The 20,280-nt window shown below is 40.9% G+C and overlaps 1 protein-coding gene across 3 annotated transcripts in view; it reads left to right on the top strand.

Moving 5' to 3' along the window:
- Positions 1-12,463: 12,463 nt before the first annotated feature.
- Positions 12,464-20,280, top strand: part of SPARCL1 (SPARC like 1) — a 53,732-nt gene continuing 45,915 nt past the window's right edge. For all 3 annotated transcript variants that reach the window (XM_029235796.1, XM_029235795.1, XM_029235794.1), the window contains exon 1: positions 12,464-12,902. The gene's annotated coding sequence lies outside the window, so the exon portion shown is untranslated. The remainder of the gene's footprint in view (positions 12,903-20,280) is intronic.

Here is a 20,280-nt window from a genome sequence, read left to right as displayed (position 1 = left end):
GTTTTTGCTGACTCTCAACTAACTATTAACGTACAACCTGAGGAGAGCTAACAAAATGGAAAAAAATTTATAATTATGAAAAATTTAACTACATTTTCTCAGAAAATAACTATAATATTTTCAGAAAGTGTTTCTGCCTTCTTCCTTTACAAGAGTTTTTAGAGAAATGAATGCTGTTCAACAGGAAAACGTAAATGACTCAGTTTCTCCAACCATGAATTATAATAGTCAATTGATTATGCCACAGTAAATTGTACCTTTTTAAGCATGAGGTATGCTGAAGTCAATTGGTGAGGCTCTTTAGTCAAGGGGGCAAAACTGATTCTTGGGAGAGGCAAAAAATCCTAATATTTTTATATATAAAACACAGCTATACATGGGAACATATGTATATGTATAACTGATTCACTTTGTTATAAAGCAGAAACTAACACACCATTGTAAAGCAATTATACCCCAATAAAGATGTTAAAAAAAAACACAGCTATAGATATAGTACATAAATGAATATACAGTATATCCATTGTCACAATTTCATGAGTTGGGAGCAGGGAGCGCTCAGGAAAAAAAATTGTTCAAAGGGCCCTTAGGAGAGTGATAATGAAAAGAAAAATTTGAGAAATACTAGATTAGAGAGAACAGGCATTGTTCAAATTATCCTTTGTGTCTCCATTTGAGTTGCCAGCCAGTTAATGGCAGTGAGACTCCAATCAGTCCTCATCAGGCTCTCTTACCGTTTGCTAGAGATGGAGCCTCAGTTGTAGGGCTGCCAGCACTCATGTGTACAACCAGCCCATGTGAAACCTCTATAGCAAACCCAATGCTCTTTCACAACTGAAATATTGACAAAAATACAAATGCCCTTGCTCAAAACCAAGAAGAAAACAACCACTGGAACACATTTCCAGAACAGGATTGCATCATTACACAAACAGTTCTTAGTCTAAAGCATCTTGCTCTGGGAACTTAACACTACGGCCAAGAAAACATCAGACAGATTTAGAGGAGGCTGGCTTTTGGCTAATAACAACAAAATGATCTCACCCGTGAGAAGGCCCCAGTATAAACTTCTTGGTCAACAAGAGACATCCTGCAAGTCAAATGCACAGAAATATGCACTGGACGAAATCCGAACACTGAGCAGTTTGATAGATTGGGCTGTGTGTATATCCCAAGGTGAGGTCAGAATGAGAGCAGCTACATAGCTCACATTGCCATATGTTATCTGCACAGCCAACCCGGATTCCCCCAAACTAAGTGAGGGCTCTGTCTGAGAAAAAACGACGACATAAGACTCCAGGGATTGATGCGCGCAGCTGCTGTGTTTGCAGAGCTTAACTAAAAGGATGTGTTTCATCCCTCTGCCTGAACGTCTGCATCCCTCACAGGGTTTATTAGCAGTTTGTGTGAAAGGAGGAGGCGTTCTAATTTCTATTACAGAAGGCTCCGTGACACTATCCAGCAACATCCAGCTTCCTTATGGGTGGCCTTCACCATCACCATGATCTTTATTATTATTATAAATTGAGGAAGAGATGATGTTTGCATTGGACAAAGCATTATGCAAACGTCATTTCTTCCTCAAAATTACCCAATGAGGTATTATTAGCATCCTCATTTGACAGAAGAGGACTTGAAAACACAGAAAGGTTAAGCAACTTGCTCAAGGTCATTCAGCTAGGAAGCATCAGAGCTGGGACTTGAATTCAGGTCCGTCAGATTCATCAATTCTCTACTATACCTCATCCAGGGAGAAGAAGGATTTTGAATATGCACTCCCTCCACTGAGGGCTTGATTGGTGTAAATCATATTGAGAGGTAGTAGAATTTGTTTCTGGTAATATTCAATCATATCAGTGATTAGCAATATCCTATCAGGGCTTTCTGATGTCCTTTGATAATCTGGCATCTGATAGGAAGATGGGCACAAAAGATGGAAGGTTGAAGAAAATGGTAGGCATTGAATTTCAACTCCTGATGTCCTTAAATTTAGAATTTACCAATTCTGAATCAAATCGTTGGCTATATGTATCTACAGGGAACTTTTTGGACTGGGACTCAGACATGTGACTTGCATCTTAGTAATGGATTTAATAATCCATGTTCATAGTCAAATACCATCAGACTAGGTTCTTTTGGAATCTTTCAGTGGTGATTAAAGCTTCTCAGAGGACAAAAAATAAGAGAAAAGATTTCTTTCTATTGTGATGAAGGACTTCAGGAACACAGAAAATGGAGACAGATGCTTAACTACTAAATGAAAATCTGCTCACACACAGGTACAAAAATATCGTGAACTAAGCTGCATTAAAAACAGCTGTAGATTTTAAGCTGAGAATAACCTTAAGCAATTACAGAATAAAAAATTATGTATTAAATGCTCCTGTTTCCTTCCTCAGGCCACTGTAGCTTTACTTCTTTCACTTTCAACTTTACTCTTTAAACTCAGCCCTCCACCTCAAAGTTATACTCAATCATTATTTTCCTGACGTCCTCAAAGACTTCTCATGTGTTCCTAGATTTTCAATGATCACATCTCCAATTTTGTAATCTCTTGCCGTGGCTCCTCTGGAGTTATCCACTGCTTCGGAAGCTACATGAGGTCAGTCCTGCTCTGGGGTCCACGATTGGACTACCTCTCACCAACCACTGTGCCCTCCTGTTGAGTTCCACTTTGTTTGCCAGACACTACTACCTCTACTGGGCACCACTATTACTGGCTAATGCCACCAACCTCACCAGGCACTCTGCCTCTGCCAAACACTGTCACTGCTCGTCAACATCACTATTGCCATCACCCCCAGGGTCTAAACTGTGCACTGTTGCCTGTGGCTGAGGACCCTGAGATGCCAAAGTACCTCTGTGTGCTCTGGAGTCATCCATACACCAAATCCTGCTACACCTTGCATTACACTGAGTCACATGGGTATAAAAGCAGGGCAGCTTATGCCCTGGCTTTTCAAGAGATTTGATTCAATAGCTTGTTCCCTTTAAACCTTGTGTCCCCCTCTTTTCAGAGTACTCTTGAGTCCATTGAGGGCTGGCTTAGGGTCAAATCTAAGGGAAATCAACGATTCCGCCACTCCACTTGCTATATATTTTTGGCAGCTCGTTTTATCTGCCTGGCTTTCTGTTCCCTTAGAATGAGTCTTTCCCAAGAAGTCCTTAGTTCTTCCTAGAGGACCCATCCCACTCATCCTTCAGACATACCCAAATGTATTCAGTTGTGAATAAAACTGGGTGCCAGCTGAACTCACAGAATAGACGTCAGAATTTAATTGCAAATAGGAATTACATTGTTTTGGAGCTTTGCCACCATCAAAACTGAAGAATAAAAGCCAAACTATCACAGATTGTTTGTTACTGTCTCACAGAATTTCTCTTACTTAACTGGACTTTAACATTTTCCCACTACCTATTCACCTTAAGATGTTATAAGAACATCTTAAGCCAAAAGAAATGTGACATTGCAAGAAGGCTATAAGGGTACCATTTGCTGCTCTACAAAGTGTCTTATATGTTTTTTATGAAATTTTTTACATTTTGAATTATACCACTAACCATCTTTTCCTCATTCCTTTGGTCAACCAGAAGTTGAGAGTCAAATCTGCAATCCACCTTGTAGTGGGTTGAATTGTGTCCCTCAAAAAGATATATTCAAGCCTCAGCCCCTGACAGCTGTGAATGAGACCTTATTTGGAAATAAGGTCTTCGCAGACGTAATTAAGTTAAGATGATGTCATACTGGATTAGGATGGGCCTTAGATCCAGTGACTGGTGTCCTTGTAAGAAAATAAAACACACGGAGACTCAGAGGAGACACACAGGGGAAGAAAGCCATGTGAAGATAGAGGTAGAGATTGGAACGGTACAGCTACAAACCAAGGAACGCCAAAGATTGTTGGAGGCCACCAGAAGCTAGGAAGAGGGAAGGAAGAATTTTTCCCTAAAGCCTCCTTAAAGAGCCTGTGCCTGCTGATTTCAGACTTTTAGCCTCCAGAACTTTAAGAAAATAAATTCCTGGTTTTTTTAAGCCATCCAATTTTTGGTAATTTGTTATGGCAACTGTTGGAAACTAATAGAAGTTTTGGTTCTGAGACCAAAACTATACCAAACTCTATACCAAATTCCTAAAAATGTGGATGTGGCTTTGGAATTGGATGTTGAGCAGTGGTTGGAAGAATTTTGAGGCACATAATAGAAAAAGTCTAGGGACTTCCCTGGCAGTCTGGTGGTTAAGACTTGGCACTTCCACTAAGGGGGGGATGGTTTCGATCTCTGGTCAGGGAACTAGGATCCTGCAAGCTGTGCGGCCAAAAAAAGAAAAAAGTCTAGATTGCCTTGAAGAGATTGTTGGTAGAAATATGGACATTAAGGGAGATTCTGGTCAGGGCTTAGAAAGAAGTAAGGAGAACTGTAGAGAAATCTATCATCTTAGAGAATACATGTATTATCACGAACAAAATGGTGGTAGAAATATAAATGTTAAAGGTGATTCTGGTCAGGTCTCAGGAGGAAATGAACATGTTACTGGAGACCAGGGTAAAAAACAACCCTTGGTTAAAGGGGCAGGAACTTGGCTGAATTATCTTTTGCTGTTGGGTTGGAAAGGAGAGCTTGTAAGTGATGAGCTTAGATATTGAGCTAAGGAAATCTCCAAAGTATGGACAGTACACCTGGTTTCCCCTTGCTGCTTATAGTAAAATGTGAGAGGAAAGCTATAAATGGAGGAAGAAACTATCAAGCCAAAAAGGACCAGGACTTGATTTTGAAAATAGCCTCCAGATAGCAAAAGACCACAAAGCATTCTCTGGAAAGAAGATCAAGCATGCCTATAGCTAGGCAACCTTTTGCTACAGAGATTAGGCATGTGAATGTGATCTGTGGATCCAATCAACTTTCTCAGTAGAAGCCAGGAATCAAGATGAATTTATCCAGGAAAGATCTGTGGAGGACCCTCTTGTCTGATGGCATGAACCCCCACAGATTTCACAGGAGACCAACAAAATTTTTGAGAATGTTATTGAAGCAGAAATACTTCCACCCTGGGCTGAAAGAGAGAGAGAGAGAGAGACAGAATGGAAGGAAGGCTGTCAGACTTCCAAAATTCTACATGGTTATAAACAGGTGTTATCCTTGAAGGAAAAGGAAAAAGGACTCCCATTATGAGGTGAATTGTGTCCCCCCAAAATTCACATGTTATTCACATGTTAAAGTCCTAACCCCTAGTATCTCAGAATGTGACTGTATTTGGAGACAGGGCCTTTAAAGTAATTAAGGTAAAATAAGGTCATATGGATGGGCCCTAACCCAATATGACTGCTGTCTTTTTAAGAAGAGATTAGGACACAAACACACACAGAGGGGAGATCCTGTGAAGACAAATGGAGAAGACAGTCGTCTGCAAGCCAAGGAGAGAGACCTCAGAAGAAACCAACTCTGCAAACACCTTGATTTCAGACCTTCAGTCTCCAGAACTGTGAGAAAATTGATTCCTGTGCTTAAGCCACCCAATCCGTGGTATTTTATGGCAGCCCTACCAAAGTAATACAGCTCCAAAGGCTGGTGGGACCTCCACAGACCAAAAGGATCGAACCTCTGTTGGCCAGAAGGAAGAGTACTGCAACACAGAGGATTATTCTCATGACTTGAAACCTTATAGAACTTACCCTGGTGAGTTTTGAACTTGCTTAGAACAAGTGACCCCTTTATTCCCTCCATTTTCTCCCTTTCAGAATGGAAGTGTCTATCCTATGCCTGTCCCTCCATTGTATTTTGGAAGTAGATAACTTGCTTTTTAGTTTCATAGGTTCACAGATGGACAGGACGCTTGCCCCAGGATCGAGCATACCTAGAGTCTCACCTGGCCTGATTTAGATTATTTAGAGGACGAGATTTGGAACTTTCTGAGTTGATGACAGAGGAGATTTGGGACTTCGAGTTGATGCTGGAATGGGTTAAGACATTTGAAATGGATTAAGAATGTTAGGACGAAGCGAATGTATTTTGCACATGGGAGAATCATGAATCTGGGGCAAGGGAGGTGGACAGTAGACTGTAGTGAGTTGAATTGTGTCCCCTCAAGAGATACGTTCAAGTCTCAATCCCTGGTACCCGTGAATGTGCCTTGTTTGAAAATAGAGTCTTTGCAGATATAACCAGGTTAAGGTGAGATCATACTGGCTTAGGCAGACCCTAAATTCAATAACTGGTGTCCTTACAAGAAGAGGAGAGGACACAGAGATTCAGAGGAGGCACAGGGGAAGAAGGCCACGTGAAGATGGATGCAGGGTTTCATATGATGCTGCTGCAAAGCAAGGAATGCCAAGAAATTCTGGGAGCCACCAGAAGCTACGAAGAGGCAAGAGAGGATCTTTGCCTTCCTTGGCAACTTGTGCCTACTTACACCTTGATTTCAGACTTTCGTCCTTCAGAACGTTGAGAAAATAAAGTTCTGTTGTTTTAAGCCACCCAGTCTGTGGTAATTTGTTATGACAGCCCTAGGAAACTACCTCTTATTTTTACCCTACTTCTTCTCTCTTCTGCCCTCTTATTTTTTTTATTCTCCACATTTTTTTTAAACTTTGCTTCTGCCCCTTTTATTTTCTTCTCTTCCTTTTTCCTAATACTTTTTTTTCCCCCACAGTCTGTCCTATCCTTCCCTTCCAATTAAAATCTATTTTCTGGTTCTCCTGCCTATGGTTTCTTTTCTCTATAGGAGGACTATACTGCCCCCCGCTGTCGAACTTAGTTGTGGCCACATGACCTGCTGTGGTCAATGAAATGTGGGCAGAAGTGATGTGCATCACATCCAGGCAGAAGCTTTAAGAACTGAGCATAGTTAGCCATATTTCTTTTTCTTCTGCCAAGGGAACATATTTGTCAGCCTGGATCCTGGAGTGAAGATAAGGTAGAGCAGAACTGCAGTAGGCTACAATAAACATGGAGCATGAATGAAAAACAAACCTTTGCTGTAAGCCCCTGATCGTTTGGGGCTCTTTGTTATTGTAGCATAATATATCCTGATAGATGCATTTTATGTTATTTCCTTCCTACTCTTTCTAACCTCCCAGAGGTCCCTCTTACCTAATGAAAAAAAGTCAAACTGCTTAGCCTGACATACAAAGTTCACCTAGCCCTAACCAATCTTCCTCCTTTTATTTTTATTTTTTTGCTTTTAAAGTTATAATGAGACAAATGGCAGGTAATCACATTCGCCATATATTTAGCAAAATATTATGCATATTTGCAACTTGTACTTATTAATTACTTCTGTGAGTCAAGCCTCTGCTTAAGACCTAATAGAGGGTTTGACTAAGTCCATAGATGTGCTGGGCTTGGGTGGGGGGTGGGGGGTGGCTAGAGTAAACTCCTGCAAGAATCCATAGTCAGAAATTGACCCTGTGGGTTGATAACCAAGACAGAGCTGAGAGATCTGAAATGATTCTGTGCTGAGATATGATGGTAGTGCAGGGGAATAGGGAAAATTGCATAGAAAGAAGTCAGTAACTAAGCCAGGATTGAGAAATGAACGTGGTTCCCAGAAGTAAAGCCACAGAGAATTAAATGTCAAAGTCTGAAAGATATATGGGGTGTTACAGACTGAACTGTGTCTCTCCAAAATTCATATGTTGACGCCCTAACACCCAGTGTAACTAGATCTGGAGATAGAGCCTTTAAAGAGGTAACTAAGGTTGAACAAGGTCATAAGGGTGGGGCACTAATGTCCTTATAAGGTCTAGTGTCCTTATAAGAAGAGAGAGAGACACCAAGAGTACATGAGTGCAGGAAAAAAGCTAGATGAAGACAGTGAAAAGACAGCCATCTCCAGCTAAGGAGAAAAGGCTCAGGAGAAACCAACCCAGACGGCACCTTGGTCTTGGACTTCTAGCCTGCAGAACTGGGAGAAAATTAGTTTCTGTTATGCAAACCACCCAGTCTGTGGTACTTTGTTATGGTAGCCCTAGAAAACTACCACATGGCGTAAGCAAGGCGAAGGGTCCTACAGGCCAGGTCCTGGCTAAGAGAATTGTCAACACTCTGTTGTCACTGCAGCTTCCCTTCAGCCATACTCACTTCCTAAATTGGGCTCTCCACTATGTGAAATAAAATTCATATTTTATGGCAAGACAAGAAAAATTTAAACATAAAAGTTCTTCTCTGCTCTTTGGCCTCCCCTCTCCCCTCACTGTGCATTGTGTATCTGCATTACGCATCAATCAGACCTCCCCATCGGCAGGAACACCTGCTCAACCATTAAGAGCAGCATTCTCCCAGCACCAACAAGACAACCCCTTAAAAAAGTCATAAAGCTTTTTGATCTTGTACAGGGTCACATGACCTACCACGATGACCCTCAGATCTGGATCATGTAAACTGTCAATAATACATCATTTCTGACAAAGCGTTAATCTCCAAAATTTACAAGCAGCTCATGCAGCTCAACATCAAAAAAACAAACAACCCAATCCAAAAATGGGCAGAACACCTAAATAGACATTTCTCCAAAGAGGATATACAGACTGCCAACAAACACATGAAAGGATGCTCAACATCATTAATCATTAGAGAAATGCAAATCAAAACTACAATGAGGTATCACCTCGCACCAGTCAGAATGGCCATCATCAAAAAATCTACAAACAATAAATTCTGGAGAGGGTATGGAGAAAAGGGAACCCTCTTGCACTGTTGGTGGGAATGTAAATTGATACAGCCATTATGCAGAACAGTATGGAGGTTCCTTAAGAAACTAAAAATAGAACTACCATATGACCCAGCAATCCCACTACTAGGTATATGCCCTGAGAAAGCCATAATTCAAAAAGAGTCATGTACCACAATGTTCATTGCAGCTCTATTTACAATAGCCAGGACATGGAAGCAACCTAAGTGTCCATTGGCAGATGAATGGAGAAAGAAGATGTGGCACATATATACAATGGAATATTACTCAGCCATAAAAAGAAATGAAATTGAGTTATTTGTAGTGAGGTGGATGGACCTAGAGTCTGTCATACAGAGTGAAGTAAGTCAGAAAGAGAAAAGCAAATACCGTATGCTAACACATATATATGGAATCTAAAAAAAAACGAAAAGGGTTCTGAAGAACCTAGGGGCAAGACAGGAATAAAGATGCAGACCTAGAGAATGGACCTGAGGACACGGGGAGGGGGAAGGGTAAGCTGGGACGAAGTGAGAGAGTGGCATGGACATATATACACTACCAAACGTAAAATAGATAGCTAGTGGGAAGCAGCCGCATAGCACAGGCAGATCAGCTCGGTGCTTTGTGACCACCTGGCGGGTGGGATAGGGAGGGTGGGAGGGAGACGCAAGAGGGAGGGGATATGGGGATATATGTATATGTATAGCTGATTCACTTTGTTATAAAGTAGAAACTAACACACCATTGTAAAGCAATTATACTCCAGTAAAGATGTTAAAAAAAATACATCATTTGATGTGCAGCCCTCTGTCTCAAAAAAACTTATATAACTAACTGTATCTTAAAGTCTAATGGGTGGAACAGTTCTCAGAGCTTTCTGAGATGCTCTTCCTGGGCTATAATCCTCAAATTTGGCTCGAATAAAATTTTCCACTTCTTTCTGAAATCAACTGATTAATTTTTCGTCGACGACTACTCCAAGGGAATCGTGCCCCCTTTTGACAATGAGTATATTCTTGTCTCTTAGCCTCCTTATGGGCAGGAGCTATGATATTTCTCTCCTATCACCCAGAGATCTGTGCTATGTATAACAAAAAGGCTCATTTGATGCTTAAGGACTGATGAATGTGTTCTCTGGTCCTGCACCTGAATCAGAGGTTCTTACCCATGGAACCCCTGGCGTAGGGGCGTGGAGGGCAGTTCATGGATGAACTTTAGGAGCTTGCCCACAGCTTTCATCAGACTCTCAAAGGAAATCCGAGCCTTAAAATTTTGAAAACACACTTTAGCTTTGATACTGACTTTTGTTAGACCCTTCTGACCAAAGCTGATGTTATCTGGGTCAGTTCATATGCAGGAATGTAACAATCTTTTTTTTTATCAGAGTTCTCTCATCACATTTAGATATCGGATAAGTTTCTAAATCTATTCCACAGCTCCATCTGTTAAGTGGGTATTGGTGTAGGTTTATTGTCCTCAGCTTCATGAGCTGTAAACGATTTTAGAAATGACAGCTTCAGAAACAATAAAAGTTTGGATATCTGCCCATAAACATTCCCAAAATAAAGTCATACTTAAAAGACATTGCGGATTCAAGGTCCCTTTACTAAAACACACACACACACACACACACACACACACACACACACTTTTCTCTATTATCTAGTTACAAGAAATACAGTGGATCCTTTTAACCATGTTATAGATTAATAAGACCTAGAGCAAACATCCTGTATAACTGAGAGTCAAAATTCTCAAGCTTTGCCACCTACAAAGGAACTCTCAAAGTACATATTCACATTTGAGAGATAAATCCAGATTGCTCTAACCAAGTTATTTTTTTTTGTTAGCATAGATTTCTGAAAGAAATTTTATGATCATTTTGCAAAGACATAAAATATCAATTTTAGTATTAGAGAAAATACTTCGGTTGGTCAAATCGTTTCCCCATAGCCCTGTAGCTAAAACTTTCTCTACATTTTCATTGAATTGCTGTTGTCCCCTGAAGCCAATCTCACGAAGCTCTGTCAAGTAAATGGGGAATGTTGTTAGAAGAAGTTAGCATTTTGAGTTCCAGAGAAAACCGCCTTTAGCCAAGCCCAGGCAAAATCATCAGAAATGCTTGTCCTACATATCCAGCAATAGTCCCACCACACCTGTGGCCCTCGGGAGCCACTGGAGAAATGGTGCCTGTGTCTCCCACACTTCTCAGACCATGTGCACGGAAGCAGAGGGCCATCAGAGTCGAACACAGCCCACTCCTTTGATCCTTCTCTGAGGGGACTGATCACACCCTAGACCTGGGCTAAGGAAAAACATCCCAGTGTCTGAGGCCAAAGGACACCACGTCATTTCATCGTGTGCCTGGGAAGGCGGCTTGGAACAAATAATCCTGATTCTAGAGATGTTGAGACGATCCCAGCTGCACTGAGACGTGTTTTCGGTTCCTAGGCAAATTGCCCAGTTTCCTCCGCTCCCAAATTTCCCCAACTGCAAAACTGAGATAATTCTTGTTACCTTTCTCTTGTGGTGTTCTGAAAAATAAATAGGGCAAATGTTTCTAAAGTGCTTAAGGACAACTGACTGAGGGCATATTTGCCTAGAACTAGAGGTGGGGTTTTTTCTTTATTTTTGTTAATGTCGTTTTGCTTTTGGCCTGACTTTGGCATAAATGTAGAAAAATCTAAGTTAAATTAAATTTTAACCATTTATCTAAGGTTAATGGAGCAGTTACAGTATGTAAAGCACTGTGCTAGGCACATAGAGAGTACAGAGGGGGCACGTCCCCACCCTCAAGGGGCTCACAGCTCCCTCAGAAGGAGGTGTTACAGCCTAGAAGTTGAGTAACACAGGAGCAGCAGTCAGCCACCACCTACGAGCCAGAGACGCTGGAAGAATCACTCAGGTTCACCAAGCTCTGGTTTCCTCATGCAAATCATAATCACTAACATGTGCGTGTCTGCAGGGTGGCAGGAGGTGTTTACCTACTTAAAACACAGGACAGCCACCTGAGGTAGATACTCATATCATCCCCTTATTTGTATCCATGTCTTATAGATAAGAATCCTGAAGCTTAGAGACATTACCTAACTTGTCCCAGGTCATATCCGGTTAGGAACCAAGATGCAAACCCAAGCTGTGTGGCCTCAAACATGGAGACTCTCCCACTAAACCACACTATCATCAAATGGGTGTAATACTCACTTCATGTAGGCTTGTGAGGGTCAACTGAAATGGACGTACTAAAAAACCGTTAGCCAGTGTCTGACGCAATAAATGTGCAATAAATGTAGACGTAGCCGTGGAAGAGGTTAGATACATACATAAATAACCAGAAGGCCAAGTCTATTTCATGGCAAAACTCCTTCTTCCAGACCCATCATCATACAGAAGGTTGTGGTAGGGAGCTGTGTAGGGGGAAGAATAGTCTATGAACTGTAACATTCCTGAACCGGCTTATGAATGAGCTACACTATGAAGGAGGAATGCTTCACATATATGTACATTTCTGAAGGTCACTTAAAGAAAGGTTGAAGTATCTGTAGTATCCTACTGTTACTAAATTCAGGCATATTCGTGAGAACAATTTTTGCAGAAGCAATGTAGAAATGCATCTGCTGCAATTATTCTTACCCCTTCCTTAAGCCCCACCCCACCGATTTCCTTTAGGAAGAAACCACAGCATGGAGTTTCTTTTCAGTCTTAAAATAAAAATTCCCCCAAAAGGGATCCCGCTTGTAAAACCTTTTAGAGTTGTTTGAAAAAGACAAGAAAAAGGCATACGGAGCCAAGTGCTTATATTCTGGCCAAGTTACGAGCCTCTGAGAACAAGAGCTTGAGGGGAGAACTGTTAACCCGTTCTCTCCGGCAGAATGAGCTCTTTCCCTGCAGGTCTGCGCTGCCTGTAAAGCTGAGCGCGCCCTCGCCCTTGGAGTGAGAGGCTAGTCCGCAGGAGAACTGCAGGAATCTGCAACAAAAACGATGACAGTCTGAAATACGTCCCTGTGCCAACCTCCAAATTCGTCTGTCACCTCAGACCCTGAGTAGTTGACAGAGCAGCAGAATTTCAACTCCAGTAGACCTGAATGTGTTTCTGGGCAAAGAAGCAGAGCTAACGAGGAAAGAGATTCAAAGAGTATTGGGCGTTTGTGAAACTTATTTCCTGACTGTGTGCAAAGACAGGATTCAGCTTCAATTTTCTGCCAAGGCTCTGGGTCCAGCCACCTACCTGAAGGTAAATTTTAATAAGTTTACTGTATTTGTTAACCTGATTTGCATGATCTGATAAAGATGTCTAATATTTTTGCCTAATACAAAGCCATTTTTTAACAACAAGAACAAAAGAACCCTTTTGCATGATTTACAGAAAAGCTACTTACTAGGGAATTTTAACACTTGAATTCATGTTTCCTTTTCTTCTCCAAGATTAAATAGTAAGAACTAATAAATGATGTTTAGAAATGTAGAAATGTTGTTGGCCAGACTAGCATTCAGATCTTGGTGAAGTCTGAAATCCTGAAATGTGTTTTATAGAAATAGTTTACTAAGTGTATTAAATAAATCAAAAGGAAAGTAGTTGTTACAAAAAAAAAAAAACTTTCAAATCAAAGTAATTTGGGTGTTTTCCATGTTTAAATTATCTGAAGTTATTCAGTCACCACCACTGTCCCAGTCTGTACCTAACAGCAGTGTAGAAATGGAACATTTTGCTTTTCCAAAAGGTAAGAAAATCCCTATAATACTATATTTTCCTTTGATTACTTTTTAGTTATTGTGATTATTTTTTCCTGACTCCCTTTTATAGTTTTCTGACTCACTGTCTCTTGTCACCTTCTATCATTTTTTAGGATACACACACACACACACACACACACACACACATACATAAAATTTCTAATTCCTAACGATGTCTAATTTAGCAAGGGAAAAAGGAGGGAGGGGAATCAAAGAGCTAAAAAATTATGATAACTCCTATATTGTAAGGTACCTTCATTTCTGGCTCTATCTTCTAAAATAAAACAATAATGCAAGTCACGCTCCCTCATTCCTCCTGGGTATTAGAGGTCACCCTGCAGGAGGAAACCATGTTTTCAACTGCAGATCAATGCTGTTGATACTATAACCAAGAGGTAGTGCAGAGAGAGTATCTCTTTTGAACTGCCTTTAATCTGCACAGAGGTTAAATATGTCACCTTGGCATTATATCTGAGCTCCCCTCTGGCCCAGGGCCTAAGTACACTGAATAGAAATGTTCACTTGGTCCAACTCAGCAGAAATCCTTTTTTTTTTTTGATTCTCCCCTTTCTCATGGATACCAGTTTTTTTCAATTCACAGCTTATTCAGCTAAACGTTGATGGGTACATTAACTATGAATATTAAAAAAAAAAAAAGGACACCCCTCTCAGGAAACATTTAAGTTTATATTTCTATCCATTTAACAAGATCCAGCAAGGCACAGCCGTCTGTTCCATCTGCTTATCATCCAATCAAACAATGCTGCTTTCCACATTTTGGAAAAGAATATGTACACGTTATTAATGAATCTTGCCTTTTTTCTTTCACGGAATTTTTGTACAGCCATTTAGCAATTTGAGTACTGGGGTTTCCTTCCAGGTCCTTTGGTATTTAATCCCCAATAGGCTCTTATGCACAGTTTCACTTATCAACTAAGTAAAAATAATAAATAGGGAGGACGGAAATGAAATAAGTAGTGATATATCTGGATAACTCCAAAACATTCTTCATTTCATTTCCTCTTGACAGCTTCTTATTTTTATTCAGTTGATATGTAATGGTACACAAGCATTGCTATTTCAGCTAAGTTTAGTACAAGGTCCAGAACATGTTGGGAATCTTTTTCCACCAAGAACATAAGCGACTGTTTTTCAGACTTCAGATGCCCTTTTCCCTCACATACCATTCTGGAACACCCTTCAGTGAAGGAGAAGGGGGGCCCATAAATCCAGGAGAACTTCCCCAGTAGGTCTGGCTACCCAAGAGATGCCCAATTAGGCCAGGGTCTGGTTCAAACAGGGCCCACAGAGCATCTTCCCCCAAAGGCTGGGCTTGCACAGGTAGTACCACCTGAGGCTAGCCTGATTTTCATCTTGGGCATCGAAAGATGATCAGAGGGCTTCCCTGGTGGCGCAGTGGTTGAGAGTCCGCCTGCCGATGCAGGGGACACGGGTTCGTGCCCCGGTCCGGGAAGATCCCACATGCCGTGGAGCGGCTGGGCCCGTGAGCCATGGCCGCTGAGCCTGCGCGTCCGGAGCCTGTGCTCCGCAACGGGAGAGGCCACAGCGGTGAGAGGCCCGCGTACCGTAAAATTAATTAATTAAAAACATGATCAGAAGTGTGGGAAACAGAGTGTGTGGTCTTGACTGATTGTAGGGAGATGGTGTAATAAAGTGAATAAGATCATGGGCTCTAGAAACTTACAGATCTGGTCTATATCTGGGCTTTCCCAGGGTCTGTGACTTTGCACAAATGACACTTTGAACCTCCGTGCCCTCATTTGCCAAAATGGGGATCATAAAATTAGTTACTACCTTAGAGAGTTGTTGTGATAAACGAGGAAAACAGCTATGTCTGGTACGTTTGAATCAATCTATCGATCGTAGCTGATATTAAAGCACTAGTCTACCTACATGTCCCGAATGGAACTCTGTAGAAAGGGAATTTACTCTAAGATTTCCCTCAGGGTTTCTTCCTTGTACTTACACACTTTGCTGTATAATAAAATGTCAATGCCAGGTCTATGCCTCAGAGTCAGCCCGACAGAGCAGATAGAGCATGGGTTTCAGCGTCTAACACGCCTCAGTTTGAATCCTGGCTCTGCCTCTTACAGGCTATGCGAGCTTAGGCAGTCACTTCACACCTCCAGGACTCAGTTTACCCGTCTATTAAGCAAATAGTGATAATAATACCCACAATGGGGTCATTGTAGGAATTAAATAAGATGCTTTTTAAATGTCAGGTATAGCACCTGGCAGAGTACTGGACACACAGTGAGGAAGTGTTTGATTACACACTTGGAATAATTTTTCTGGCAGTAATAGTGGGGGTCAAAAAGGAAATATTCGTTGAATTGTCTTTTTTTTAATCTAAAGAAATGGAAAAATAAATCTGACACTACCGTATGCCCTTGAGAGGGCCTCAGCCTGAAGTATTTATTACTGAGTCCTTACTGCTTCATCCATTAGTAGCTTCTTAATGGCCAAGTCAAACGAAACCAGAGTGAGTTTTCTGTTTCAGATTGCCATTAAGAGGAATGAGGCGAAATGCTGCTTTGCACTCAACTGTTTTATTGGCCTACCTGGAGGGGGGGAAAGGCCCGAACATTTCTCCTTTCTTATCTTTTCTAAAGGCAGGAATAGGGGTTTTGACTTGCTCTAGGGGGTATCTTTTTCCTCTCTAACTGAATTTCAAACAAAAGGGTTTGTTTTTTGTTTTTCTGTTTTTGTAAACCTCTCCTCTATGTTCCTAGAATTGAAATGTCAGCTGCTTTTTCTGTAGCAGGAGCAGCCTGTCGTCATAGCAATGAAAGGGGATAGAGAGGCTCGAGTTTCACAGCCCTCTCTGTGAAATAACTCTTAGTCGGCTTTTAAAATCCTTGAGAAATGAAGTCCCCCATCCTGGCTTGTTTCCTTCCTATTATGCAACCAACTTATGTACGCCAAACATTTCCTTTAAAGAGTCAGTGAATAGGTGTTAAGAAAATGAACAAGAAAGCTACGACACGGTGCCCAGCTTACTGTCGAGTGCAGGGAAAAGCAACCGGGAAGGCAAAGGAGGAGAAAGAGACAGGACCTCACTTTGTAGGACAGGCTGGGCCCTACACTAAAGCCATTTCCCGAGTCCCCACTACCGCCTCCCACCTTCACGATGTGCTTATCCAGGTGATTATCAATCAAGGGGACTCAGGGGCAGGCTGCCTTGACTGGAATCCTGGCACTTACACTCTCTAGTTTTTTATCTTATCCACTCTTGGCCTCATCTTCTCATATGTAAAAGAGAGATAATAATGGTCATAAAATTGTCATGGGAATTGAATGAGATACTCTATGTAAGGCTCTTATTACAGGATCTGACCAGTGGTAAAGGTTGGCCGTGAAGTTCACCAAACCTCAGTTTCCCCTACTTCTTCAACGGGAGTAACAGCTAATTCATAAGACTGTTGTAGGATTAACTGAAACAATGGATGGAAGTGCTCAAGAAGCAGTCGTTCTTTTAATACTTTTCTCATTTGGTCTAACTCTGATAAGAATGGCTTTTTTGAACTTGGAATCTCCCAGTGAGGAAACTGCAATGAAAACAGGCCTCAGAATTATCCTTGTATAAACAGGAACCATTGAATTTCTTAAAAGGATAAAAGGGAATAATTAAGGATTTTTACATTTATAAGGAGTAAAAGAGATTCTTCTCATCTTGATTAACACTAGGGCAAAATGTATCAAAACATCTTATCTTTCATTAAAATACTTTTTATTAAAATTTCTGTTTTAGTTTCTCCAGTGTTTTCCAGGTCATGAAATAAGTAATATTTTTATCTTATGTCTCAAACAACTAATGTACTCAGTTCTATTCTGTGTGAAATGCCAGGGATGCTACAGGAACAAACAGAGAATGGCTGTGCTCTTGTGGCACTTACTATGTAGTTAGGGAGACAGTTGTTAATCAAATTATCACATTAATAAAAACTGCATTCGTGAAAAAGAATATATATGTGTGTGTGTGTGAGTGTGTGTGTGTGTGTGTGTGTATAACTGAGTCACTTTGCTGTCCAGCAGAAATTAACACAAGATTGTAAATCAACTTACTTTGATAAATTTTTTTTAAAAAGTACATTTGCCCAAACATAAGGTGACCTCAAATACAAAGTCACCTTCATTTTTCTAATAAAAAGATCCTCAGGCAAAACGTTTGGCCAACCTAAATGCACACACAGATGGATAATATTGTAAGGTATGCTTATGTGTTACAAATACATTATTTTAAATCTCGTTTCATTTAAAATATTTTATACTTATAAAAATGACTTTTTTATTCTCATATTTCATGAAATGATTTTGTTAACACTCTCTCTATGCCTCTTTAACAACACTGTCTGTGTTCACTGGAGCCACTCTGTAACCGTCTAATAGAGAGTAGCGCATCGTCAATCCTCTGCAAGTTGTTTATAACTCACTTCTCAGAAATCTGCTAGCGCTGCAAATTTGAGCCCCAAGCATAGATTCTCATTCCATGGTGATGATCTCTACATATTAATTACCTCCTATATGGCTTTTTCCAGTACTCTTTAAAGGGCTTATTGAAAACCGCTTGAGTCTCTAAAGTGTGGTTTTCTAAAACTGTGTAATTCCAACAGTTGCAAAAATGAAGTCATACCTCAAGAGTAATTGCTAAATCTGCTTTACATATCTTTATCTCCTTTTTCATCGTCCAGGTGACCTTCCTAAGAACAAAAATAAGCATTGCTTGAGATCATTTCAGGCTGTTTGCCTGAAATGGTACTTCGTTGTTCAAAATGAAGTAATTGAGACAATATCCTTTTATGCGAGAGACCTCAGAAGTGCTAAAATATAGGGCACATCCCTTTTGTTATAGCACGATTTTGGGGGGCGAAAAAGTTCACATTATATTGAGCGTGTATTGTATAATTATATGCTGAAATAAGTGTTAAGAAGGAAAAGCACCTTTCTTCTAAGAAAGCACGTAAGGATCCCGACTTCCGCTCAAGGTCAGGGATGACTTTCCTTGATCGGAAGGCTAAATAGGGGTTAGCCCTGTGGGAGGTGTGCGTGCTGGGCAGTGGCAGCTGGAGCAAGTGGACGCTGACAAGAGAAGTCTGAGCGTGCAAAGATCCTGTGGCAGGAGGGACCGTAGACTGAGGAACAGAGAGAAGGCCAGATCCTCTGAGAGGAAGGGGTAGAGCAGTGGGAGATGTGAAGCCCTAAAAGTATTTGTCCTCTGCTTGATTCATGTTTAATGTTGAATTCTGGTTAGACTCAAAGTTCCGACGGGCATGAACCGTATCTATCCCTAGCCTAGACTCACATAGTGGTAGGTTCAGTTAGGCAGGATGACAGACAGCTGCAGTCAGAGCCCTAGAAAAGTCTGCATCTTTGAGTCTGAGTGTATCATATACACTGGCAGGACTGGGACACTTCGATGTCAAATGGCGACTCAGCAGAGAACTCAAAATAGAAAGCCATCTTTCTTAAATCTTCAGATTCATTTAACGCCAAGCTATAGAGCTCTCCCAAGAGACTCAGTCATACTTTAAAAGCCCTAAAGCAACAGTGTTAAGTCTGGATCAGGTAACAACATGTATACATTAGCCAAAATATGCCTAAGGGGTTTGCTCTCTGATAATGGAGCCTTTGGCCGTCATGTAAAGTCAGGGTGAAGGAGAATGTTCTGTCTGAGTCTGATTATGAAGCAAAATGATAATAATCATTTTGTTTACTACATTTCCCTGAAGGGAAATTTTTCCATAGTTATAATAATTGCTAAAAATAGTAGCCTACAGTCTTCCCCTGATATAAACAAACTCAACAAAAGATACCTGGCCTTATTTGGAAATGTAGAGGTACATAATCCAGGAAACAAGATGCCAGTCGTAAGAAGAAAAGTAAAGTAACAGGGAAAACAGATAGGGCAAACCTCTCCTTTTTCTGCACACATGTACGTCATTCTCAGTTCTTCTGACCTTAGACAAGGTAAGACAAACAGATCACGTAGTCATCGTCTGCCTTGAAAACCAAAAATGCCAAAGGAAGTTTCCTTGGTCTCCAAGAGAAGGAGGGGGACTTATACGTTTGGCTGAGGCTGCCAAGGAAGGAGCCAACAACGGAGGGTGGCAGAGCAAGGGGGAGGGTTAGGGAAAATACTGGCTGCCTGAGGAGCTCCAAGCAGCATGAAGGAAATTCAGTTAAAAAAACTACCAGCACTAAATTTTCCAAGGGGTCATTGACATAGCCAATACAAGAGATGGAAAAGAGTAGACTCCAAGCCTGTTCCTGCCTTTAAAAGTATGGATGGCCACGTTTCCACTCTGGTTCAGTGGTCAGACAGCTTGTTCATGCTTAGGAGGAAAAGAAAGAGCAAGGAGATAAGAAGAGAAAAGAGATCTAGCGAGACAAGGAGTGCCCAGTGGAGACAGATGGTTAGATTAAGTAGATTTACGTGGCAAGGCAACAAGCAGAACTTCAAAAATAAAATTCACCATTTTAAATGTGAATTTCAATTAAGGTTCTTTTTAAAAACTGTAAGAACTGAAAAGAAATCAAATACAAACACCTTCTCTGACATAACTGCATTCCAATGTAAACTTCTAGAAAATATTATGGAAACTGAAATGGAACCAATACAACTAAGAACTCAAAATGAACCACAGTACCCAAAAATATATTCTGGTTGTTTGTGTAATTTCATTCCTAAATCTAGATGGAGAATGATGTTCCAGAATGTTCCAAAGTTTAGGTGCCCTCTGCTTCTCTAGGAGATAGAAGTTTCAGGACGCCAAGAGACAGAGAGACCAAGAGTCAGAGGGTTTCATTCGGAGGAATGTCCTATGTTTCCTACCAAATGCCAAGAAATCTTTAGCTAT

Source organism: Monodon monoceros, unplaced genomic scaffold (assembly GCF_005190385.1).
Source record: "Monodon monoceros isolate NGI ecotype Baffin Bay Population unplaced genomic scaffold, NGI_Narwhal_1 Super_Scaffold_20, whole genome shotgun sequence".
NCBI classification, from domain to species: Eukaryota; Metazoa; Chordata; class Mammalia; order Artiodactyla; family Monodontidae; genus Monodon; species Monodon monoceros.
This window is presented reverse-complemented; position numbering and strand designations above follow the sequence as displayed.